Source organism: Oxyura jamaicensis, chromosome 19 (assembly GCF_011077185.1).
Source record: "Oxyura jamaicensis isolate SHBP4307 breed ruddy duck chromosome 19, BPBGC_Ojam_1.0, whole genome shotgun sequence".
Taxonomy (NCBI): domain Eukaryota; kingdom Metazoa; phylum Chordata; class Aves; order Anseriformes; family Anatidae; genus Oxyura; species Oxyura jamaicensis.
This window is the reverse complement of record NC_048911.1, coordinates 2,461,859-2,487,760: the sequence shown is the minus strand read 5'-3', so window position 1 is coordinate 2,487,760 and position 25,902 is coordinate 2,461,859. Positions and strand designations below refer to the sequence as shown.

General features: G+C 44.3%; 2 long non-coding RNA genes across 2 annotated transcripts in view; both read left to right on the top strand.

Moving 5' to 3' along the window:
• The window catches only part of LOC118176341, a 258,610-nt gene that overhangs the window by 71,631 nt on the left and 161,077 nt on the right, over positions 1-25,902 (top strand). The window lies entirely within an intron of this gene.
• On the top strand, positions 17,218-18,244 carry LOC118176345. Its single transcript, XR_004755356.1, has 3 exons — positions 17,218-17,503; positions 17,665-17,756; positions 18,118-18,244. It is a non-coding gene; the product is annotated as an uncharacterized LOC118176345 (long non-coding RNA).

Here is a 25,902-nt window from a genome sequence, read left to right as displayed (position 1 = left end):
AAAGAAAGAAAGAAAGAAAGAAAGAAAGAAAGAAAGAAAGAAAGAAAAGAAAGACAGACAGACAAACAACAAACTGTGCCTCACTGGGCTAAGGGAGAAAGAAAAACACAAGATACTCAGAAATATTAAATGCAAATATCGGCTTGCCCCCTCCTCTCTGACTTTGGTTAGTACTGAAAAATTAAGGAAGTTTGAAATGCACTTTGCACACAGGCTCAGCATAAATAACGCTCCTTCGCATTTCATCAGCCTTATTTTCCCCATGGGTTCTCTGTCATCTCTCATTTAGGCTCCACAGGGATGATCAACTTCAGAAAGAAGTTGAGATGAAAGGCGCCGAAATATAAGTGAGTAAAAGAATTCCTGGCGCTCAAGAGCAATCCAGAAAACTTTCCACTCCACAGGTGCGTGAGCACTGGGGGATTGAGTCTGTCTCTCTTTTAAAGGAAAACTTTTTCTGTATGGGTAACGTAAACATTTTATGAAGTTGTATTTTGCTTTAAAATTGGTTGCCAGCAACGCTTGGTATTGTCTGTGACACTAGAGGTAGTGCTTTTGTGATCGCTGTGAAACTAGGAACTCCTGTGCACTGAAGGGGGAAGCAAGCAATATAGTAATCATTTGTTATTGCATTTCTATTTCGAAGTGTATTTAATACTGTAAAATAATTACAGCTGTTATTTACAAAGAAAAACAGGTGAAGAGAATGGCATTCAGACTGAAAGAGATGCAGTAAAACAGAAGGAGATTTCTGGGGCTGTGGTGTCTCAGGTAGGATTCAAATCCAGGCCCACCTTCCGTGCTCCTGTTTGACCTGATGCGAGTCCATTTCTTTGTGCCCTGATTTCCCAGGCGCTAAACAGAGGTTGAAATACATCCTTCTCTCAGGCATTGTCTGTGGGGACTGACTGGACACCAAACTCATCTGAACAGCATGTTTCCCCCCGACATGCATGTCGTGAGCCCTGCCTGGCAGACGAGGAGGCGGCAAGGGCAGGCCAAGGGCACAGGTGGGAGCAGAGAGGCGAGTGCAACCTGTAAACCAAACTGGGGACTTGGATGGAGGCTCAAAGCCTGCGTAAGACCAGCACCTGCTGACCACCGAAGGCAGTGCCTGTGATCTGTGGGCGTACACGTGCAGAGCAGAGATAACCAAGGGGACAGAACTGGCCCACACGTGGAGCACAAGGAAGCCCTGACCTTGGATGGGGTTTACAAGAGAAATAGAAAGACTAGTAATACTAGACAAGGGATTCAAATACACTGACAGCAACAAAAAAGGGTTATGGCAAGGTCAGTCCATATCTTTTCAGTACAGTCTGCTACATGTAGCTGGGCACAGAATAATTTGGGGAAAGGCAAAGCAGCTAAATAACACCACCTTTATTTGTTGTATATGCAGTGATATTCCAGAAGGGGATTTATTCAAGACATCAGAGTAATATGGCAGAGCTTATCCACATGTGGGTCAGTGAAAGGTCTGTACTGCATCCTCCAGAGGAGATTTGTGCACCTCAGCAGATGTGCGTTTTCCCTCTTACTTGATCGTGTGTTTATGCTCTGGGAGGATGTTCGCAGTAGGTCAATACTAGGTGCCTTTGGAAATTTCTAGGTACACAGAATTACTCTGGCTGCCACTAGCAGCTTTTTTTTTTCACATTATGGCTTGTATTGAAATGGCTTGGGAGCAGATTTCAGACACCCATCATGCATAATGCCTTCAAATATATCACCCAGGCCGTGTTTTGTGTCCTCTTTTATAGCTATAGATGGTGCTTAGTCAGGCGATTTGCACAAGGTCAGGAAGTTAAGTGGCTAAGGGAACATCTTCAGACCAGCATCCTTATTAGTTCCTGGCCCTGCTTTAAATACAGGTGGTCAAAAAGGGTCAGCTTTTCCCAGTGGCATCATCCAGCGGAGCAGGTTGGCTCCTGTCCCTTCCCGCCCCCTTGCTGTGGTGGAAAGAGGCTCTGGAGTCGTTGCCTCCAGAGGTGCTGAGCTGCCCCAGGCTTGGCCAGAGCCAAACAGAAACCCTTGCTTCTCTGGAGTGCTGCAGATCAGGCCCTTAAGATCTCATAAAACCACTTGTAAAGCATTCTCTGTAGGGTTGTCTGTTTAAATATTTAATTTAGGGACTAGCTAAGAATAATTTAGCAGCTGATTAAGAGAGATGCCAGTTCTGCTGTTGCAGGATTGATAATCCATAGTGTACACGTTGATGCTGTTGCAGCGGTGTTGTTGTGGGTATGAAGTAGCAGCGTTGTTTCTACCAAGCTTGGGCTCTGTCACCTTGGTTTTGTCAGCCTAATGACACAAGTAAATGCTGTTTTAAGGACCTTGCTGGTGAGCGTCCTTCTGTCAGAATGACACTGCCCTATGCTCAGTATGTTCCAGGGTAGTAGGAGCTGTAGTCCTGATGGGGACTAAATTTGCATGGACAGGAAGTTATCAAGAAGAGAGAGCATCACATTAATTTTTTGCCACTAAAAATAATTGTTGTCCTGCTGTTCACATGGAGGAGCCAGTTCCATTGCTGAAGCACAGGGGAAATTAGGAGACATGCTGGTTACTGTTACTACAGCTTAAAACAAAACTGGGCTTCCTTTTTGCAACAGGTGTGCTATGGTCAGTGTGTGCCCAGTCTGTGAGCTTTATTTCCTGACCCTGACACAACTTGGGGTTACAGAAGCAAATACCCCGGCACCAAATGTGGCAGGTATCCGTAAACTGCAGTGGTTTTGTTCTGTCTGTTCACAAACATCTTTTTGATTATGATGGTGCTATTTGCAAGGTTATTCTTTGCTACATGACTTTCTGCCCCTGTATCAGGCAGTATCTTTGTTCTCAAAGGCTGTGGGTCCGAGCTTTTAGATTTTAGAAGCTCTCATTCTTTCTCATCTGCTGTCTGAACAGCTTCCGATCAGCCATTTGAAATCCTTGATTTCCAATCTCTTTCTGCTCCTTGTGCCTGTTACGTTACTGCCCGTACTAACACCTGAGTCTTGCAGAGAGCAGGATCTTTAAATCAGACATCGGTTTTGGTATCTTTGTCCCCATTTTGTGTTGGGTAAACTGAGGTATAAAGAAGAAGCTTGGTCCAGGTGTTAATGGACACCTGTGATCCAGGCAGCTTTGTAAAGAGGTAGAGCATCTGGGTGTCTTTCTGACCAGCTCTCCAGTCAGTGCCAGGATGGAGATTCTGGACTTAATGGGGCAGGGTGTATAGATGCAAATATATGCCAGATATAATCAGATCCATGTTAATTCTACAGATAAAAATAATAAGGGAAAATATTGGGAAAATAATTAATATGCCCCAAATTACTATAGCATTGTAATCTTGAATTAACTGTTCAAATTCCCTTCAAAGTCCACAGAGAATGGGGGGATGCTTTCAAGGCACAACTCCTCTTCTAAAGTGGCCACCAAGAAAAAGGCAGATGAGCTGTGCTGCTCAGGGAACGTGTACACTTGTGCTTTGGCTGAAACTAGGTTGAGACGTAGACATGCGTGTGGGAGGTGTTAGAAAAGGAGAGAGCGTCCTTCTGCCCAGGTCTGAGGAGAGGATCAAGGATTTCTATAGGCACAGGTGATGTGGAGCTGGAAGAAGGGCTCACTGCAGCTCTCGCCGTTCCCTTGTCCCTGTAATCTTCAAATGTACAGCAGCAAACGATTATTGGAACCCAAACAGCCTGGGATAAAACACAGAGCTAGATCCTTTTCGTTTAGCCAAGTACATGATTTGAAAACAAACAAATGCTTTCTTTAAAACAAATCCAGCACAATTTATTTGTAAAATTCCTGGAGTGGAGCAGAAGCCACATCAAAGCTTTGAGGCTGTGGACAGAATCAAGGGTATGTTGTATTCAGCAGATGTGAACAGATAAGCCACAGAGAGAATATAAGAGGAAGGAGAAATACATATCCATGGTTGGGAAGTTACCATGTTTATATGCAGGATGTTTCACTGACCTCCTCTTCCAAACATAACAGTGATTGAGCACATTAGTGAAGGCTGTGTTGCAGTTATTGATGATTGCATCAGTCAGACACAGAGCAGCACTGAATTCCTGCAGTGGCCCCTGGCTCAGAGACACAGAAGCAGTGCAGATGATAGAGCAGAGCCTGCAGGGTTTGTTCAGAGGAATGTTTTCACCAGAATCAAAGTTTTGTACACTTGTTGCTGTTTGTGGAGACGTTGTTATTAATTATCATTCCAGGAATATCAGGCGGGCTGAGGCACAGACCAGGCCTCCACAGTGCTAGGAGCTGTGCGAACACACAGAAGGTTGTAGCCGTTGTTCTGAGGTTGCAGTTTGCTCTGTGGTTCGGTTAATAACATACTTGGAGTGACAAGCTCTTCAACCACATGAAGAGCATTTCCTGTCACTGGAAAGCACTGGCTCTACGGAAAATCCTTGTCCAAAGCAGCTGAAAAGGCAGAGAGCGTGGCTTGGAAAAATCAAGGCTACGGCCATCATTTTGAAGTGGTGTAAACCAATACAGTGGTGGTCTTTCATGTCAGCTGCAATTTTGGCCCTGAATATGTGACCTTGGAAACCCAGTGACTGAATACCGTAAGTGAAGAAAAGTTTTCATCATTAGGAGCGTATGAAGAATTAACAACTCTGTTGCTAAGTTCTGCTGAGACTCCTCTCCATGCTTGGAAATATTTGAAATCTTCTTTGGAGAGACATCAGCTTTTGGTATGAGAGGCATGCACCTGGGTCAACTAACAGTTAGGCTGCTGACGGACTGAGCAGATGACCAGGAACTATTCCTTTGCTCAGATGAAACCTCTGTCCTCCTTTTCAGGAAGATTCATACCACGGAACTGGTTGGATTTATTAGTGGAAGATTTACTGAGTCTCAGTTAGCTGCTGTGTTGTTAGGGGAGGGTGAAGGGCGTGTGAAGATGAATTCAGGTGCTGTTTTGTTTTATTGGATAGATTCTGCCGCTGCAATTGGGGAATGAGATTCTCTCCCTCTCCTCCAAAGTTTATTTATGTATCTGAGAAGCAAGAACAGAGTCTGGTGCAGGAAGCACGATGCAATCTGAGAGCACCTCGGGTAAGACCAGATGTCAGAGGGTGCTTGCTTTCTGGTTTGGTTATTTCTCTCCTACTTGGTGCTGCACACATTTTAACTCAATTGTAAGAACTCACACATCTTCAGAATGGAGTTTGTCATAGCCCAAAAACAGGTCCCATCGAGAGAAAAGCAAACAGAAGGAAACTCCTTTCCTGAGTTCACTCATCGTCACAAACACTTCACACTTCCCAGGATGCTCAGAGCTCTAACAGAATAAATGTGATGGGAATCTTTTCCTTATGGCTGAGATGGGGGTGCTTCTGTCATGGCCCTGAGCAGCTGCTCACTGATGGCAGTCTTTTACGGCAGTATTTCTCCATAGAAAAAGAAGTGAGGATGAATCTGTGGCTCTAAGTAAGTAGGGAAGAGATGCTGCTAATTGCATGGATTAGATCCGTGTCATGTCGGCATGCATTGGCCATGATGTGTCTATACTGACAGGCTGAAACTACTGGGGTGGAACAGGGCCTTGCCTGTAATAGCCAGGCATCATTCATATGTCGAGGGAAATGTGGGCATCTGAATCTCTGAGCAGAACACTTAGGTCACTACTAGTCCAGATTTTTTGTAGTTTACAGAGGCCAGTTGATTGACTGAGAAGGGAAATGCATCAAGAAATGGTACCGAATATAAATAGAAGACCCTGCTTTTCAGGTGTCTGCTTGGCTTCATTTTTAAGAAGGGATAGGTATGAGTGAGAGAATTTATATTAAAATTTATATTTAAGATTATTAAAGCCTACTTCCCAGACTGCAGATATTAATATCTAGACCATGGTAGCAGATAATCTCCCAGAAGGGAATGCTGTTTGAACCATGAAATGTCAATGTTCAGTTGTAGGAAGAATGAACTTAGGGCTTTGCAGATCTGTGTTGGAAAGTTTAAGTTCTTACTTGTGAATAAATATAAAATACTAATTATTGAAGGATATTTTGGAGAGGATATAGTCTGACAATGGATGGTTGTAAAGCAGCTGCCCTGGTGCCTTCAGAAGAAACACAATTATAAGGGAATTGTAGTGGGTAAAGAAAAAATAGATCTAATATATTTTGAAATAAAAATAAATCCTTAGAAATTAGATATGGCTGTCAATACTCTGAGAAAATCTCTAACCAAATTAATGCCATGATAAGTATATTTGTTGTGGGTTTAGTGGATTTTACTAGGGAGGCATGCCTAAGAATTTGTAAACAATATTTATTATATCTGATGGAGGGGAAAATTTAACCATATGGTGGTAGAGCACGGAGTGAGCATGCTGCGGCTTGCGAAGTACTTCATTATCAACGTCAGTACTCTTCCAAAACACACTGACCTCCAAGCCAGACCTCAGGGAGTAAGCCATTCCTCTCATAGATGGCCTGCTGAAGTCAGAAGAAGATTGGAAAGGTGGCTCGGTGGTCCTGGCTTGGCACAGCGCTCTGCGTCTGTCTGGCATGGGCCGCACGCGAGGGGCGCTGAAGTTGCACCGCGTGTTAGCTTGATCCTGGTGGTCAGCGTGGTGCTGCCATGGGTGCCGTCTCACAGGTGGCTGATGAGGGAGTGGATAAGCTCAACAATCTCCATCTCGCCTCCAAGGCCTGTCAGGAGGGTTCCTTGGTTTGAGGCAATCCAGCCAAAAAGTGTTCGTGCTCACATATCAAACCTTTCAGTCTAACTTTTCAAGAAAAGAAGCTCATAATTTTTTTTTTCAGCTGCTTTTTACTTCTCCCATCAGCCTGTCCAGGTGTTCTCTCTCTCATGGATTTGCAAAACCCTGCAGTGTGCCTTGGACATGTGTAGCACTAAGTGTGTGGGCCCTTCTCTGGGTTTAAAATGGAGAAAGGGAGAAAGAAAGCAGTGGAGAGGCCTCCCTGAAGACATGTGTGTGAGTGCACACGCTGTTACTGCTCAGCGCTTCTGTTTCCACCAGTATTCAGCTGCTGGTTCACCCCCTTTCTAGGATTTTATTTAGCCTCCACTTAACCTTCCTCTTTAACCCTGTGTTTGTTTACTGACTCCTAGCTTCTCACGCTCAGTACTCCCTCCAGCAGTCACTGCTCTTTATTAAACCTTTCTTGTTCCTGCACCAGAACCCCACTCCTTCCCAAAAGCACCACGCAGTTGCTCAGTTGCGCGGGGTTTGGTGTTGTGCAGGGACAGATTTCAACTGGTACTGTTCCCAAGACCCATGTCCGTCGCATTTCCAGTCTGTTACTAGCCATGGAGCCCTTCTGAAGCACAAGGTAGCACACGTACATAGACACACTCGAATCTTATTAGCTGCGTTACTTGAGGAAGCTTGCAGCAATATACCTGGATTTTTACTGGATGGATACATGGAGGAATTTAAAGCATTTCTACTGACTGGCATTATAAACCTCCTTTCGCAGCTAATATGCCACAGAATGGAGGTCCCGATTCTTACTTGTCCATAAGTCCTTAGGGGAGGCCTTGGTCACCTGGAGCTGTGAGCAGTGACTACACTGGAATCAGGCTGCCAGGTCTTTTTTTTCAATATTTATGTTTGCTCCTGAGTTTTCTGTGCCTGTAGCTAAATGACAGAGCAAGGATTTGTTGTTTCTAATTGCACTCCGTAGTTTTGAATTCACAGTTTAAGTGGTGAAGGCAAAAGAGAGAAAAACTGAAATGGAGAGGCACACAGCTTTGCCTCGGGCAGGCTGCTGAGGGTGGGGAAGAGCTACGCACTACATGAGAGAGAATAAAAATTGCAGGTATGAGAAAATTGGCCAATGAAGAGGTCTTGAATTCCAGTTCTAAGAGAAAGGAAAGAGCTTTCATTTTTTGCCACTTCCCATGTGCTACCCTGCAGACGGACTCTGTGTATTATGGTATATTATCAAGTTTGAACAGTAATTCTACATGATTGTTCCTCAAAAATTGCTATTGATGCTTTTGGTTAACTCACCTTTTCACAGCTCTCCTGCTATGTAGCGCAGGGCTGTGAGGAGAATACTGAATCGTTCTCTGGATGGCTTCTGATCTGTAAACTGTCCCTGTGAATCTGAAGAGATGACCTTTCCCTGAAATACTTTGTAGCAGCCCAGGAAATGCGGTAAAAGTTGTAATATGATTCTTAAAAAGAGGGAGATGATGTAAATATCTCAGAGGAGGTTGTATTTCACACTAGAGCAAAGCTTTGGGGATTTTTCTGACTGTTCCTAGGACACTACGGCAGGCACCAATGGAAAACAAGAACGGAGGCTTCCTGGCTGTTATGGGTGGGATGAACAGCCTCAAAATCATGGCTGATGTTGGAAGGAGAGGAGAACATCTGGTTTTCTACTGGAAATGAGACTTTGGTTATAAGGGATGTTATTTGTTCCCACCAGCAGATCACACCCAGTGGTCTCGCCAGGAATCACCACACTGGCCAAGCCAGCTTCTGCATTGCTGGGATTTTTGGAGCTTTTAACTTCAACAGGAAAATGCCAAAGCACTGTCTGACCGTATAAAACATAATTATATCCCTTTCAAATTCAGATTGGGGAAGTATGAAGTGCTTAATCTCATACTTTCTTCATTAATTGCAAATTTAATTTATAAACAGCTGCATGAGTTAGAAATCCTATCTCCTGTGATGAATACAGTCCAATTAAGTTTATAAGTAGAAATAATTTATGGAATGTGTCAAAAGCAAAAATAGATTTACATAGAGCTGTATTGATTGAAATGCGATCTCATCAATCTGGAGGATGTTCTGGACAGTATTCAAGGAACTTGGAGATGAAAAAGATGGGAAGACAACACAATAAACGGAACATCTTCATTTGTAAGGCAACTAAACCATATCAGTGAGTCCCAGCTGCTATAATAATTCCCTCCCTTCTCACACAGCTCCGCAATACTGACAAATCTAAATATGAAGAAGAAAAATGTCTCTAGAAGGCTGTTATTTTGCTGCCTGAATTGTGTCAAGGAAGTGTAAATATAATCACACTTTATCCTCCAATCTGAAATGGATTTCTGTGGCACAGATCACAATGTAGCTTGCCTTGATTGATAATAACTCCCTTGTTACCATCAGTAATGCGGTGAGGTGGGGAGGAAGGAGGAAGCAGTGCAGTTTATGCCAGAATTGCTAGGCAATTCACTCAAAATCCTGCATCTTTATTTGGGCCAGCAAGGGAGGGTAAACCTCAGTGGTTTGTTGTAAGAAACAGACCATCCAAAGGCAATTCTTTCTACAATTATTTGCATCCAGAGGCCCAAGTGATATCATTTGACAAATACTGCCACTTTATCCCTATTTGAGTGATCTGCAAGAAGCTTACAGTTTTCTTGGATTTATCCGTAAACTAATTCTGAGTGATCCTTCGTGGTGTGTTCACAAGCAGTCAGCAGCAGGCTGCTAGAGGATTCTTACTCCTGGTCTGTAGCTGACTACAAAAGCTGTGCTCTTCCAGCCCTGCCTCCTGCATCCCTCCAGCAGCAACTGTGCTCCTAGAGCGGAAGCGACTCGGATGTCCTCTTCTGAATCTGCTTGGGTCAGTAGTAAACATACTGCTCTCAGCTGCTCGCGGTGCCACCCCAGGTGGAGAGCACCGTCCCCGTTCCTTCCTGACACACACCTGACGGCTGAGCAGGACCAGCATCGTGGCAAGAGGAGGCAGGCTGTGCTTTGATCTCCTTTGGCCCCTTACTCGATTTACTCAGCAGCTGTGAGCAGCGACTGGTAGCTTAGGGAAATGGTGGAGGGAAGGTGGGCAGAGAAATAGCTGGTGCTAACCCTAGTCCGGTCAGGGATCTTGTCTGCAGAGCCGTTTCCTTTTCTTCCTGAGCGCTTTGGCTCCTGTGTAACAGCAGAACTGGCTTTTCCAAGCAAGAGTTGCACATTAGCAGTGTGGGGACTAAGTGTGGGGGGACGGTGACACGACACAACCTGTACCGGCAAGGCGCGTTCCCAGGCATAGGCTGTGCACGGCTTGGGAAGGGGTGAGCTGGAGGAACACACCTGAGGAGCTGCGGGACAGTGGACAAGGAGGTTCCCTTCCCTCCGTGATACGACACCGTAAATAGGGGCAGCATCTGATGAAGAAATGGCTGACACTCGGTGTACTGGGGACTTGAGAGACTTACGCATGTCCACAGAATGACTTTTGGATTATAAATGAAATTCCTGACTGGAGCCGTCTCCCAGTTTTCTCTCCTCCCAGTTCTTCAGCAAATGAATTCCTAACCTGCTCACCTGGCCAAGCAAGTTAATTTTATCTTGAATTTACTGCTCACACGGCTCCATCCATTTCCTCTCCCTTCCCCAGGCGTGACTACGGAGTAGCTGGCAGAGCTGTGTGAGGGAGCACAGTGTGGCTGAGGCTCTGCTGGCTTGGGAGCCAGCCAAAAATGACGCATGTGGAGACCCCCCTCCACAGCTGTATCCTTTTCAAAGTGATGTTTGTAGCAGAGAGCTACAAAAGTGCTATTATGTTGTCTTGAGTGGCTATGCGGGTTGCATTCTAAGCAGAGCAGGGATTAAATTTTGCCATCACTGCCCATGAGCAATTTGCCATTGTGCAGCAAGCGGCTTTCAGAGCAGGTTATTATTGCTGTCTGCGCCGTACCATTCTTATTATATGAAACCTGAAACAGGACTCCCAACCTTGGAAGAAAAAAAGATAATCCCTTTTCCTCTATTGTTGGCAATACTGTCTTAGAAGCCAGAGAAATGCAGCCCCCCTTCTCCTCCCTTAATGATTCTGTGCTTTTCTTCTCAGTGTTATTTCTGTGTTTGCTTCTGCTGCATTTCGAATAATGCCGCGACTAATATGGCTGTTCCCGCTGAACGGTTCCAGCTGATGTAGGGCCGTGTCGTGCCCGGAGATCTCTGGCTGTGCACAAATGAGCAATGACAGCCCACTTCTGGGGACAAGAAGTTAAGTGGCAGGTTACAGAGAACAAAGCGAGGAGAGAAAACTGTTGAGGTATATTTATTTTTATTTTATTGTGGGCCAGATGTATTAGTGATGGAAGATGGCTTTTTGGAATGGAAATCTCTACAGAAAATAGATGCTTATTGCCAAGGGGTGTTTCTTCCATTATTATTACCAAGGCAGGGCCAAGCTTTAATGGTTCAAGATGTTTTGAATTAAAGCAAATCCCTTTTCCTTACCTTTTCTCATCCCACTCTGTCTCCCCCACAGTAGCAAGCAGATCACAGAAGTCCCTACCTCTGCCTCTCAAACTGTTTTTGTTCTTTCAGACAAGCAAAAAATTCATAGTTGACTGCATGCTGTATTAAAGAGGTACTACGTGTTTGCACGTAGTGACTTTCTATTCTTATCTAACTGCAGTTGATACTCCTAATTCATCCCAAATCTCAGTTCTTTTCAATATTATACTAAGAATTCAGTCCCTGTTCAGCTGACTCCCACAGAATAACTCTGAATCTGTCTTAAATACCAGCTTGATACTAAAGTAAATTTATCATTAGATTGACTCCCAGAGTTTTCTTCTTTGCCTTGGTGTTGTAGAGGACCTGCCTCTTGTGCTGATGAAAATCAGGTGGCAGCTGTAGGTCTTCTGTCTTACCTCGGAGGAACCCTGACCTATCGGGCCTCATGTATGAAAACCCAAAAAGCCAGAGGAGTTCCTGGGAAGATCTGAAGAAGGCCATCTGTGTGGACAAAATTGCCCCAGGAATCACAGTGCTTTTTCTTCACTTTTTCTAAGGATCCATATTCATTCTACCTTATAAAAAGTCCTCTTTGAGAGAAACACTATTACCGCTTTTTACTCTAAGGACCCATACCAATCTCCTTTTCAAAAGAAAAGACTAAAAATTCAAGGCCTAGGGTCAAAATTAGCTTCCTAAGAAAAAAATGTCCAGACACAGAAGGAAGCCCAGTGAAGACATTTTTAATACTCCTGATTTTACGCGCAGTGGATCCTGTGGTGCTGGGAGCAAAGCAAGGATCAAAGTGGCAACCTTGTCTTTGTGTATCACAGGCAATGAGGTCCAAGGCATCACCTTGCTGGAGGAAATGCCAGGGCTTCTGGACTCGGGGCCTAGATCTGGGCTTAGCATTGCTTATGGGAGCTGGTGGAAGGCCCTTCAGTAGCGTAGCCCATGGCCCTCTGGTCCATAAACAATTTGCTCTGTGAGCCAGTTTCATCCAGATATTTCTCTCTCAGTTCACTGCCCACGAAATTACAAGGTTTTGCTGAAGCTTTTCCATGGATGAGGCATTTCCTGCCTGTATTGCTTGATGAGCTCACAACGCAACCTTTTCCATCTGCACCCTGAAGTGGTGCTTTGGGGCTACTAAACCTTTGGGAGATCCCTAGAGGAGTGCACCACCCCTGTGAAACCTGCTCTAAGTAGGCCAATGTTCCTGTGCACCTCGGGGGGAGAGCAAGCAGATGCACACCCAGCCAGCCAGCACGGTCACCTCTGCTTCATTTCCATAGGAAACAAAGCTACAGCAATGTCAGATTGGATTGACCGGCTGCTCAAGGAGGTTGTGAAATTTAATTAGCACTCAGAGAAGCACTTGGTGATCTCGGGACTCAAAAGGGTGACTGAAGTATCTTTGTTTCCATGCTAGTAAAATGGAATGAAATACCACGTGGCTTTTCTGGTCAACATTTGGTGGAGCAGAACGATGAGGGGTGCAGGAGGGAAATACATTTGTGCCGTCCCTTTCTGCCCAGGCTCGGTGCGGTACCGTGCCCTGTCACCTCACGGAGGGGAAGCGGCGCCAACCTGACACATGGGGGCATTCGGAGCAGGCGTGGTGATCGCACAGCGAGCGCTTAGGACGGAGCTTTGTGCTGCAGCTTCCCAAGCAGGAACGTAAGGAACACCCTCCCCTCACTCCCCCACGGTCCCTCGTTTCCAGCAGGCTTGGAGACCCTAATTACACTATTGCACAGCTCCTGGCAATTGCAAGGGCTTTTACTGCTGCTGCCTGCCTTGGAGAAGAGAAGCTGGAATAATCTGCTTTGTGTAGTGTCCCTTGCTGGAGATAAGAGACGGAAGTGAGTTGCAGGGAATGTAAATGGAGTGAGCATATTGTGGTTGCTGGACACAGCCCTGGTAGGCCTGCTCTGGCGCCACTTCTCGCTGGCACAGCCCACCTCGCACAGTGCCACCGCGCCGCGTGTCCCTGCTGCCTGGCCCTGCGTTCAGCCACAAAACAGGCTGTGGCTTCACAGAATGGCACAGGAGTGGTTTCTTCGTCATGATTTTTTTTTTTCTTTACCTTTTTCGCCTCTTCCCTTCCTGTGAGCAGATGAAACATGCACTTAATTTTCAGGAAAGTGACTGCTGTGGTAGCAGCTGTGGGAAATCAAATGCACAGCAGGCCCCCATAATTCACAATAATTTTGTGTAGCAGTTTCTGATGATGTGATATCAGGTGAAAATTATCCCTGCTACTTTTTTGTGTGCCACATCTTTTGAACTCCAGCCTGCTTTTCCATTGGCATGTATGCCTAGGGCTACCAGATTATTGACAGGGGAGAAGGAGTAATATCATACGTTTAGTTTTAAAATCTTTCTTGTAAATGTGTTGCTGGAGATGCACACAGGGTGCTGCTGGAGCCTCAGCAGCAAAGACCATTGTTGCTAGCCCTTTAATCTCCACTGTTTGTATTTATACGGATTCCTTTGCTAAGCAGCATCCATTTTGATCTATTATATTTACCCACAAATGTGATATTTACTTCTGATGAGATGAAAATGATAATGATATCTCTGTGTCACAGGCTTTTATTTCGAATGAAAGATCTAACAGAGCATATCATGTTTTATTACTGCTGTAAGTTCGGTTATTAGTGTCTGTGGAGAGGCACCCTTCCCTTCGAGTGGCCGGGCTGGGGCTAGGCCCAGGGGAGAGGCTGCACAGGGCTGAACCATCCCTCACAGACCGTGCAACCCATTCCTTTGAAAAAAAATCTGGAAGAAATGCTTGGAAACGTGGGTCCGGGAGGCCTATTTCCCATAACCAGCATACAGCTTGGAAGACATGAGACCCAAAGCTTCACTTCTTGAGCAGGAAGGGCTCTGGGAAGCGCTTAGGAGCTTTAGAGCGTGCTGTGACCAGTGTGAGATCAAAGCAGAGAAGCCCTGAGGCAAAGGGACGAAAGGATGTGTAGTTTCTTCACATCAAACCAAGGGGTCACTTGCCTTATAGCAGCAGGACGTGTGATTGCTGGGATTAGCGTAGGTGCGTGTACCGTAACATCGGATTTTTTAATGAGGTGGGCTCAGGAAGAGCAAGAAAATATGGTTGTAGTTACAGAACACGTTGGTGAAAGGGTAAAACCTATTGCAATGTGGTACATCGTTCCCATTACTACATATCAAATAGGGCTGGTAGCAGCTTGATATGAAAAAACCTTTAAATATTGATGATGAGAGTCTGCTCAGCGGAACATTGCGTATACTGAGAGGACCCCGCGAGTCTGGAATATTTAATGTAATCAGCTGGAATGTAAAGCACAATATGTACAGACTTGTTCAACCTGTGCATTTAATCACTGCTCTCAAAAGGCTATTGCTTGCAATAATGCAATGCCGAGTGGGAAGCGGGGAACAGAACACCTTTTCCCAAGGTACAGTACAGAACAGAACAGGAGCTCCTGAGATGATTTGGGCTCCCTGTTTTCAGAGAACACCTTACGGGGGTATCATCAGAAATAAAGCTGGCCTAATAGTACTGACTCATTTGCAAATAAAAGCACTAAATCCTGTTCTCTGGGATTTGTGGAGCCATTATATGTACTAACTTAGGAATTAACCAAAAAGGTCACTGATCTGGAAAAATTCAAAATTTTTGCACAATTTATAATTCATCCAAGGTGTTAGCCAAAAATTGCCCCCTTAATATACACACCTTTCTCATGAGAAAGTAATTTCTTTCCTTCCAGGATGTTCCAACAGCCCTGCAAGACCACGTAGTGCTGTCATAAGCAAAGTCAATGGTAAGCAAAAAATAGGCCAAATTAGAGAAAATAGTTCATTTGAAGTTTTAAGCTGAAGATCAATGATTAATGGATTTGAGCAAGAAAGGCAGCATCAGTGAGCTAACGATCTGTTGTTGGGAAAGAAGCTCGTGTTTCTGACACATTAGATGTGTCAATAGCCTCTGCAGCGATGGGTTTATAATAGCTGATGTGTCCTATTAGCAGGGCCATGGATGATAAGCAGGAGGAAACCAAGTGCGTAGTTCAGCCAGAACTGATAAAACATAAAACGAGCAGCCCTGAGCATGCAGAGGTGTGGGAAGCGGTGAGTTGCCCATCTGCCGATCCCGGAGTTTAGGCCCAGGGATGCTCGGGATGCTGGGCCTGGGCCTTGGTCGTGCTCAGTCAGAGCAGGGCAGAGGAATTAGCCCCAGAAGCAGCCTTAAGCTCACGTCAGCCCTGAGGGGTGTTAGCCCATGTGCAGAGCTGGGATGGACATGTGCAAGGTCAGCTCTGCAACAGCGTTTGGGTTGGTGCACCAACGGGCAGCTCCTGGATGTGTGTTTTCCAAGGGCGCTTTCCCTTTGCCAGAACAAGGCTTTGGACAAGCGTTAAAGCCACACTCCTTTTTCTCCCCGACTCTTTGAGAGAGTTTGGGCTGAGCATTGAGAGGCTGGGGTGTGCATGTGGGTATTCAAACAAAACTTGCTTCAGGTTTGCTGCACCTTTTGCCTGAACTCACTGTCCTGCTTTCCATTCGCTAGCACCTGGCTGCCGTTACAGGAAAGGGACTCGCTCTGCCCTTAGAGTGCTTTTGGGGGGTATTGTAACCCCATAACACCAAGCTGAGGGACATTCCTTAATTCTGGGTTAAAGCAGGGAACACTACAGACACCACAGCTAGATAGGCAGTTTCTGTGGTCTATGGGAAAAGCTGGGATGGGAGAGAGGCGGCAAGGAGACCAGCAGTGTTATCTTTTTCCACTAATTAAAAAATAAAACCTATGTCAGCTGACAAGGAGGATTTAATGGCTAAGCAACAGCCCCCAGCTGCCCCCCATCCCACATCTTCTAGCCTTCTTCATCTGGAGTGTGACCCAGAACTACGCTCGTGATTAATAAAGGTAAGACTGAGGAGGGAGGTGGCCATGCTGTTACAGTGATGATGCAGAGATCCCCGCAGAGCTGCACCAATGGTATTTTTGTTTCCCGGAGTGTTGCTAAATGTCCTGCAGTGGGAAGCACAGCCCTCCAGAAAGCTGCAGCCCCACTGCTTTGAAAATACAGCCTGTCAAATAATGCCGCACGTGCCTGTATTGACCTGCCGTAGCCCTAATTTCTCTGGTGCAGGCAGGATCCATAACGCATGGCTCAGCACTGATTCGTTACATCAGGTTCCTCCTACCAGGCAAAGATTTTAAACAAAAGTGAAAATCCTTCCATTTTTTTATTTCTGTTAAGAGCATGGTAATGGGCACACAAATGTTTATAACCAACCTCTGGACTGAAACAGGTCTCTATAGGAAGGGCTTTGGAGAGCTGAGCCAATACGTTCATCCCGAACTAAATGCAAATAAAACCACATCACTGCTGCACGAGGAAATGAGTTCACAGGGAGGTGAAACTGCTCTCCCATACTACCGATCCCCTCTCTTTTCCAGGTTTGCTAAAATTACTCTCCCACTCAAAGGGAGAAAGCTTGTTCTAAAAGCAAGTCCTTCTTGCCCTGATGTTAGCCCTCATGATTTGTTAACAGTTGCACCTGGCTCTGTTGTTACACAAGCGCATGTGCTAGCACCTGTGCTCTTCAGCTCCTGGTACAAAGCTGGGTTTTCAGCCCTGTAAATTCCTACCTGTAGGCCTTCTAACCCTGTTCTGAAAACGTAAGCCCATTCAGAAAGCAATTTTGTTGTCTGAAATAAAATATGCCCCCCCTTCCATCCAAAAACCTCCTTCACCTCAGCAAGCCCCCCCAAACCACAAGGACCCACGGCAACACCAGTCCTTGGGCTGCCTGGGCCCCTATTTTAGGGGATGGTGCTGGGGGGGGGAAGGAAACACTCTGCTCATGCCTGGGGATGTGCTGTGGGAGGTAGGAGCTGAAGGAGCTTTGCTTTCTTTCTGGGTAGAATTAAAGGGCTAGATCTAGGGAGAGGAGGCTATAGGATTAAAAAAAAAAAAAAAAAAAAAAAAGAAAGAAAAACAATCCAGAAATGGGGGTGGAGGAAAGGGAGAATATAAAATGCTCTGGTTTTAATCAGGAAAAGCAATTTAGTTGCAGTTTTCTGCATAATTCTGTTGAAGAAATAAATTATGCAGAGGAATGTGCTTTTCTCCTGAGGCTAAAAAAAGAACAAGTGGGGCTTGAGGAAAGGCCTGGGACTTACATGTGTTTGCCATTTAGCTGCGTTTTTGACAACTCCTCTTAGGCTGAATGGTTTATCCTGTAAACCTCAGCTCTGAAATGGACTCCTAGCAAGGGCATGCAGCCTGAGAATCCTCTCAGGTGGGAGAAATTAGTTGTTCCTTCTGTGGTGTGAGACCATTTCAGAAAGGGCTTTCCTGGAGCCTGTCAGAGCCCCTGGTGGCTCTGGGGGGCAGCTCTGCTCCATGGAGCCCCAGCTGGGGCAGCTTGGGCTGAGACCTGCCTAATTTATCTGCCCCCAGCTCGAGCTCGGTGCATTCCCTGACCTGTTGGCTTTGGATGTCCTGGGGAATGACTGCGGGATATGGGAAACCAGTCAGAAAGAGACGAAGAGGTAGGCAAAGTTGTTTTTTTTTTCTATGGTTGTACTAAAAAAAAAAATCCACAAAGACTGCAGTTTTTTCTTTAATGTTCTGTGTGACAGTTCCCAAACCCATGCAATAAGCAGTGCTTCTTCTGAAAAAAGAAAAAAATCCAGGCTCAAGAGACTGAAATTTTGGACTCCTTAATGGGAAAAGCCTTGTTTTTACAATTATTTCTTTCTTCTGAAATACATAGGTTTGGGAATTAGGAGCTTAAAGTACTTTGATTAGAATGCTTGTATACTAGGCTTCAAAATACTAATTTAGAAATCCTTAGTGTAGGAGGATTGTCACGAACCATCCTAGCAAACTTTTGTCAATTCTTTGTTTTAGCTGATTACACTTGAGTACAAAGCTTGTCTTGTGCATCCAATGGGCTTTGCAGGGAAGTAAAACATATTGAGAGGCAAAGCAGTCTTTATCCTCCAAACTTTGGCTTTTCTTGATATAGATCCAGCCTCAGACAATTACTGAGTCCCTCCTGCTTAGTCTCAAGTGGTCTTTAGGAATTGGAAGCAGCATCTGTTAATTGTTAGCAGTGGACTCCTGAGTGGCTGGGCTTGGGCCTTCCTGCCAGCTGTTACCGTGGCTCAGGCAGAGGAGGAGGAGGAGGAGGCAGCCTTGGTGAGTTGGGGACCCAGAGATGAGAGGTGCCAAGGAGGACAGGAATGCAGACGAGCCCTGTGGTGTGAGTTCTGGCTGATAAGAAGCCGTGTTTGTATGAAGCCCGTCTTCCCCCGTGGCATGCCTGCCCCACAGCTTGTCTGGGAGTCTGAGGGGCTGTCTGGGCCCCTGTGAGGCCCTGCGCTCCCACCCGGAGGCAGGGGTTGTTCCTCTGCTTTTCCTTTGTGCCACCGTTCCTCAGGTGATGCGCTCCTGAGTCTGCAGGTTTGGCTGGAGACTTCAGAAATGGGTAGAGGTTTCCTGGAGAGCTTTGCCGGTGGGATTTTGTGTGGTGCGTGGGGGAGAAGTGGGTGTCTGCTGAACGAGGACAGGCAGCAGGCAGTTCAGGTCCCAGGTCCACCACTTTGGGCAGGTCTCCTTTTCCGTCAGGGATGTAATATTTCCCTGAAACATTAATACCCAAAGAAGGTACAACAGCGCCAAGCTAACTGGCATTTGTAACTCGTGAAGGCCCTCAAGCCCCAGGTGCCGTGGAAGCTCCTAAATCTCACTTCATGTTTGTGGCTACACTGGTGATGTTTGCTGTGGGTCAGGGGCTTATTTAAATGACTCTGCAATCACGAGGAGATGTATAATTTAATTTAATCCCCTGGTTACAGCGAGTTTGATTTGATGATGTCTCACAACTGCTTGATGAAGACATACATGATTACAGTTCATAGGCATCTCACAGCTGGAGAACAGATTTTTTTTTTTTTTTTAGAGATTACTGTGGAAACCATTTCATACAAGCTACCCTCATGCCCTGATGGCTGCAGTTTGCAAATATCAGCAAGCCCCCACCATTTCTAACCAGGGAAAGATCTGCATTCCCTATAGCATGTGTGGCTCTAATTCTTCCTTTCTCTGTCTTGGTGTAGTGACCGATCCTGGCACTTAGGGGACAACCAGGATGAATGGCAATGCACTGGAAGCTAGCCTGCCCTTGAAATAATGGCATGGGGTTTTGTGAGATTTTTTTTTTTTTTTTTTTTAAATAAGGAAGTAGAAACTTACTATTTAGAATTGGACTTAAGTTCTGCAGAGAACTGTTTGCACTCCATGTATAGACTGAAAATACAATAAAAATCACTGATGGAAAATCAGTGTTTCCTAAAGGAAAAGTTTTTTTTAAAAAAAGTATATTTGAGAAAGTCTTTTTTTTTTTTTGAATGCTGAGACTTTAAAATGTCAGATCCAATGCTCTGTATCCAGAGTCAGCTCTTATTCTTGGGAAAGCCTTCTGTTTTGCAGGTTTGTGTGTCTTTAGTTCAAGTAACAAAGATCAGTTTAGCACCTCAGTTACAACACAGAAATCAGTTCCATGACAGGTGAACCTGCTGAAGGCCGTTTGCGTTGTGGGAGCACTGAAAGCAGTTGCTGTTAGCCGTGCCCATCTCCGCAGATCTGACGGATAATGGTGCTTCACGTCGTAGTTCGGGGACCGCAGGAGGCTCCAAAATAAGTCGGTTTATGGGATGGTGACTAATTTTTGGCAGTGTGTACACACACATGTTATTGGTGCTGAATTTGGTCCCTGTTAGGGCTGTTTTCCCCTTGTGCTTCCCCTGTCCCCAGCCTGGTTGATTTGCCTAACGGAAGCTGATGGTAAACCTCAGCCCTGATTGTCAGGCTTCTCTAGAAACCTCAAGGGAAAGAGAGGAAGGCAGGCATTTGAGGAACAGAAATAGCATACGTAATGAATTCCCTTATTTAGCCTAACTGCTTTTTTAATAACCTTCCAGTTCTTTCTCTCTTGCACACACAGACACACCAAACACGCAGCATCTTCAGACAACAGGAGGTGCTTTGGGTGTTGGATCTGAGAGAAAATAGATAGATGTGACTGCTGGCCCTGCCAGTTACTGCTTGGCCCTGCCCCACTGCAGAGATGCTGCTTGGGAAAGTGATCTCTTCCTCCTTAGTGTTTTGGTTGAACTCCTCTAAATTCTCATCCCAGACAAGGGAGTCTTTCATTAAATTCAGACTTTGCACTAAAGTTGTGTCCCTTGAGCGTGTGCTAAGGCTGGCACTCCTTGGGTGACCTTCGGGCAATGGTCACAGCTCATGGCAGTCTGTGCTTTTTTACCTCCTGTCCAGGAGGATGTTTTGCTCAACCAGACCTGAAAAACTATCCTTAAAGCAGGAAAGGGGAGTCAGTGAAAGACATGTAAAGGAAGTCATCCTTCATATGCTCTGTAGAAGACTGGCATGGCAATGTTTGGCTTTTGGGCTTGAGATGGTCTGTGTGGGATGGCTTCTTACTAAATTATGCTATAAAATTCTCTTGAAGATTTTTTCCCTCTCTTCCTGTGTAGCTGACAAAGTTTAAAAAGAAGGGGAGGAAAAAAAAAAGCTTTTTTACTGACTTTCTTTGGAAAAATATAAGGAAATGTAAGATGGAAAATATAACTAAGAGTTTGGTTTACTTCAGGATATATCTGTTCTGCCTCCAAGTCCTTAGAGGGGACTCTCACAAATAACCTGGCGCTGGAGATGACAAGCCATACTTCTGGCATCCCTCCCCCCTATTAAGTAGGCTTTCCTTACCTTACTTCACTTGCTCTGGGGTCCTATTTTATGGTAACCAGTTGACAGTGAGATAAATTACTGAGGACAAGACATGGCACATCTTTTGTAGTGTTGTTTGTCCAGAGAGGTCTCAAAACTATAAAGTACTTGAACTGTATATTATCTTGCCCAGTGGAGGAATGCAGCTTCTGGGGTGGCACAGAGCAGCTGTCCAGCCAAAGTAGCTCACACCGAACGATAATTGAGGCTCACGCACTGGTACAAGAACTGAAGTGTGCCAAGGGTATGGAACAATACTTGTAGCTATTATTTTGCTATTACTACAAGGAGGCTTAATTTGGTTGTCTGTTTTACTTACAACAACAACAACAAAAAAGAACTTGAAGAGTAAATTCATCTATGATTATCTAAATACTTTTAAATGAGACTGATCTTAAGCAGCAGCTTGGCTTTTATCCCTTGGCTGTTTAGCTCCTAAATAACACTGCTGACTTTGTCTGCGCATTGGGAGATAAATGATGTCTGAATGTCATCAAAATGTTAGACAGCTCCAAATAAATCCCAATAAGTTGTCTGGGCTAAGGGAACACAGAGGTGAGGTATAGTACATTTTGTGTTGCCTTGGAAATTTAAACCCATTTACAGCATATGCCTTATATTTATCTATATTCCAGAACTGTATTATCTTTATTTTTGTGGATTCCTATTGCTTCCCAGTGCTTTTAGTCTGCAAATTCAAATCCAGGTGGATGTTTTTGTTTTATGTATATCAAATTATCTCCTGAATCGGAGGCTGAGTTTCTTTTTAGGCACATTTCTAGTGTAATATACCCAGCTCGAAACCAGGCTGGGTTGAAGGGAAATGCCAATTTGGAAGTATTTATATGCCTGTATTAGAGTGATTTACCCATTCCACAGAGCTATTATTATTAGTTAGAGAGGAGGAGGTGTGTGCAGATGCTGTGGAATTTTCCACTGTGCTGGCCCTGTGCTGCTGTGTGCTTATCTGTTCACCAGCCAGGCTTGGAAAAGACGTCCAAAAAAGCAGAGCAGGGCAAGCTCTTCACAGCTCGTTTTATAGCTCCCTCTCTTTCAAGTAGAGGAAGTTCTTACAAATGAGTTTTCCCATCTCTCTCTCTCCATGTATATTCTTCTTCCCTGTCCACTGTCTTGCCCTGCTCTCAGTCCTGCACATACAAAACTCTAAAATAGCTCCCAAGCTATTTCACCGACAGGTTCTGCCTTGCTTCCATTGAAACAAAACTTGGTTCTTGTAGCTGCACATAAAAAAAACAAAAAAGAACAACAACTCAGGTGAGCAAAGTGCCCATTAGATCTTCTCAACGTTTTGCACTGCTGTAGTTCCTGCAGGTTTTATTGACAAGTCCTACGTGTGTTTGTTGCTGAAGGTGGAGGAAGATGATCTCTATTTGTCTAGCTGAAACGGGGAGGAAGTCCTTCTCATCTTCTTAGCTTGCATTAGCCCTCTCATCCTCTTTTCCCGGGTGTTGTTTCAATCCTTGTTAAATCCATTAAACCCTGTGAGACATTCTGTTTTAAAGGGCTTGAATGCATCACTCTACGCTGATCTGGGAGATATAATTACTAGAACAAATATCACTCATGTAATCTTCTTTAAAGACCAGAAATCTATCTGTAAGTCGCTAATGTGGCCCAATAGGGATGATTTTACTGCAAAGTATTAGGAGGAAAAAGCCCTCCTTGGAATCCAGAAAATAAATAAATATCAAAATTGATTGTTAAATACCTTCAGAAGTTGACAGACAGATTGATGGTTAATAAGCATGTGTTCTTAATTTGCATTGCAAAATTTTCAGTGAAAACTACAAGCAGCCATCAAAATAGTTCATTATTTTGTTAGCCTTCCTTCTTGCTATTGTCTGCCCATGGGTAAGAAACTATATATCAATAAAGGGATACTGTGAAACTCTGCTGAAGACAAGCAAGATAACGGATTGTGGTAGGTATCCTTGGTTCCCTGGATTTGTGCCAGGGTTAGTGCCTCACGCTGACTCAAAGTCAGCAGGCAGGATATTCTTTACCAGAAATATTTTCCCTCGTTTCTTTATTTTTTAGCAGTATGTATACACAAAGTGAATTTCAAATTCAACAGATGGATGAGATTGTAAAGAAAAGACGAGTTGCTAAAGAAAGCAAAAAAGCTATTGTCTTTGATTTATGGATTTGTTCCAGCCTGAGAGGCTCAGAGCTTGCTTCGATAAGGGCCGTAAGTGATTAGAAAGTAATGAGGTATGGAAAAGGGTCGGAAGATGCTGAGATTAGATCTTCATGACTGAACAGGAGCTAGTGATGAACCAATCTGCATGAAATGTTGTCTCAGTGTCAGCTTCTCAAAACTGTTGATTTATTTCTGTTATCCTTACGTTTTGCTTCTGAAGAGCATTATGAGGAATTAAGTAGCCAAAGATTGGGGCATATTTATTTAATGTTTCATTAGCTTCTGTATGTTTCTGGTTTACTTAAAGTTAGTGCAGATGACCATCATTTCCTTGTTCACCTTCTCAGAGACTCATGTTTAAAAGAAGATTCATAAAACATTTCCATGTGGGGAAGGATTGTTTGGTTAAATTCAAAGTCTCTTTTGATCTCCCTGAGATGTAATCATTGAAAGCTCTCCGTGAAAGGGAAAACCTTTATACCTTCATTAGACTAAAGAAATAGTATTGTGGGTCTCAGAAGTCTTTAGAATTCTCTTCCTTGTCAGGTATAGAAGATCTAATATTAAAATCTGTTTCTGTTTATTTCTGTATCCGCAGGGTTGAAAGTTTCTTATTCCACTTTTAATTCTATCAAGAAGGCTCCGTGCAAAGCTAGTTCTTTGGAGCAGTGATGCTCTTACTGCTGGGGTGATCTTAGGATGGAAGTGAGGCACGATTTAGAAGTAAAAGTAGTGCCTTTGAGTTAATCAGCTACTGCGCTAGTGTAACAAAAGATGATGCCAAGCAGCCTGTCATGTCTCAAGCAGTTATTCTCTATGATTAATATATGGAAACCCTAACAGCACCCATGGGAGTTGGAGCTGAATGTTACATACTGGCATGAGAAAGCATTGTCCAAGCCCTAATTACATTTCTTTCTAACAAAGAGTAGAGGGAGAAAAAAATATTATCCCTATTTGAACTTGGGACACCGTTATACTGCGGTGTACTGGCTGTTTACTCAGGAAACTGGTACAGGACAGCAGTTGCATCTAGATTGTCTGAATCTGTGCTGTCGCCACAAGGCCATCTTCTGATGTTATTTCTGGTGTTACTTTAAGCACTATTTATAAGACTTAAAGAAACTAGGACATCTGAACACCCAGTTTCATAGAATGGTTTGGGATGGAAGGGACCTTATAGATTACCTAATTCCACCCCCACCATGGGCAGGGATGCCTCCCACTAGACCAGGTTGCTCAAAGCCCCATCCCACTGGGCCTTAATCACTTCCAATTTCAGTAACTTCGGTGCAACTAGGATGCTGTATTCTGTGGACAGCTTTGACAATATCAGCATATCTGCAGGATGATATATGAATATAATGGTTTTTGTAGGAATTGAGTGAAGGGCAGCATAGAATATTAATGAGTATTTTGCAGATCATTTGTAATGCCTAACCATATTCTAGCTCTGTAAAATTCCTAGCTCAGTAAAACTCTGAAATTCTTCCATGTCGTTTGGTCAAATACCAACATTTATTAAATAATGTACTCGTTGACTCCCTGGCAAGTGCATTTATTCAGAGAGTCACTACAAGATTTCAATGCTGAGCAGCCAGACCACATCCTGACAGGTAGACTAAAGGTAATGTGTTTGCACTGAGGAGCCATGCAATGTATAGGCCTTGAAATGTTTCAGAAGAACAAGTCTTCCCCTCTTCCTCCTCTTCTGGATCCAAACCCAGGCTCTCATAACTATCACTTGTTTTCTCTGCCCCAAAATATTTTGTGCTTGGCAGGTCTTATTTCATCCATTCAGCTTTACTTTGATTCAACTACAAAGGGCACTACATATTTTTTCCAGGGTAGGAGTGGTATCCATCTGTCCAAATAAGAAAAGACTATCTAAGCTCTTTATAGAAAAAGGAAAAAAGAAAACCATAAGCTCTCCCTTCATTGTTGTCTTACACTTGCAATGTGAAACTGTTCAATTTTGTTAAAATGCATTCAAAAAGAATATTAAGGCTAGCTCCTAAGCGCTATCTAGCCTTGTAGATCTGATTTCACTCTGTCATGCACTCATCCAGATGAGCTGACTGCAAACATGGGTTTTGTTGTTTGCCATTCCAGTTTGTGGTCTCAGAAGACAGCCATCTGGATGGAATATGCGTTTTGATGCTCAGTCAGGTGTCACAGGACCTATTTGTGTTTGTTCTTCCTGTAGACAGCTTTGTTCCATCAGATTAAACTGGGATTCTTTCCAGTTGAGGCACCTTGATGCAAGCAGCTAGTATTATTGTCTCCTGCTAGCAGTGGGCTAGGGACTTTAACTCAGAACAGAACTCTGTGTTCTTTTCATATGGCTGTAAAATGATCATGTGGTTTTATGGGGCATTTTTGCTTACCAGACTCCAGTAGTGCTTGTGCAGAATGAATTACTTGGGGAAAAAAAAAACTCTGGATATTGGCCAATGGACAAACAAGACATTGGGCTAGACACACAAAACTTGCCCTAACTCCTGGCCGAAGATCCATTGGGCAGATTTTGATGGAGCTTGTAGGAAACTTCCAAAGCGTATTAAATCTCTGTGGATTGATTCTGGCTTTCTGGATTGTAACAAATCCTTGAAGACATGAAAATTAGATTCAGGTATGGGTTTCAGAAATAGGAAGAGGATGGTTTGCATAATATGCATTAACTTACTTCCAGCCCAAACTGAAAAGCTCAACAAACATCCTCC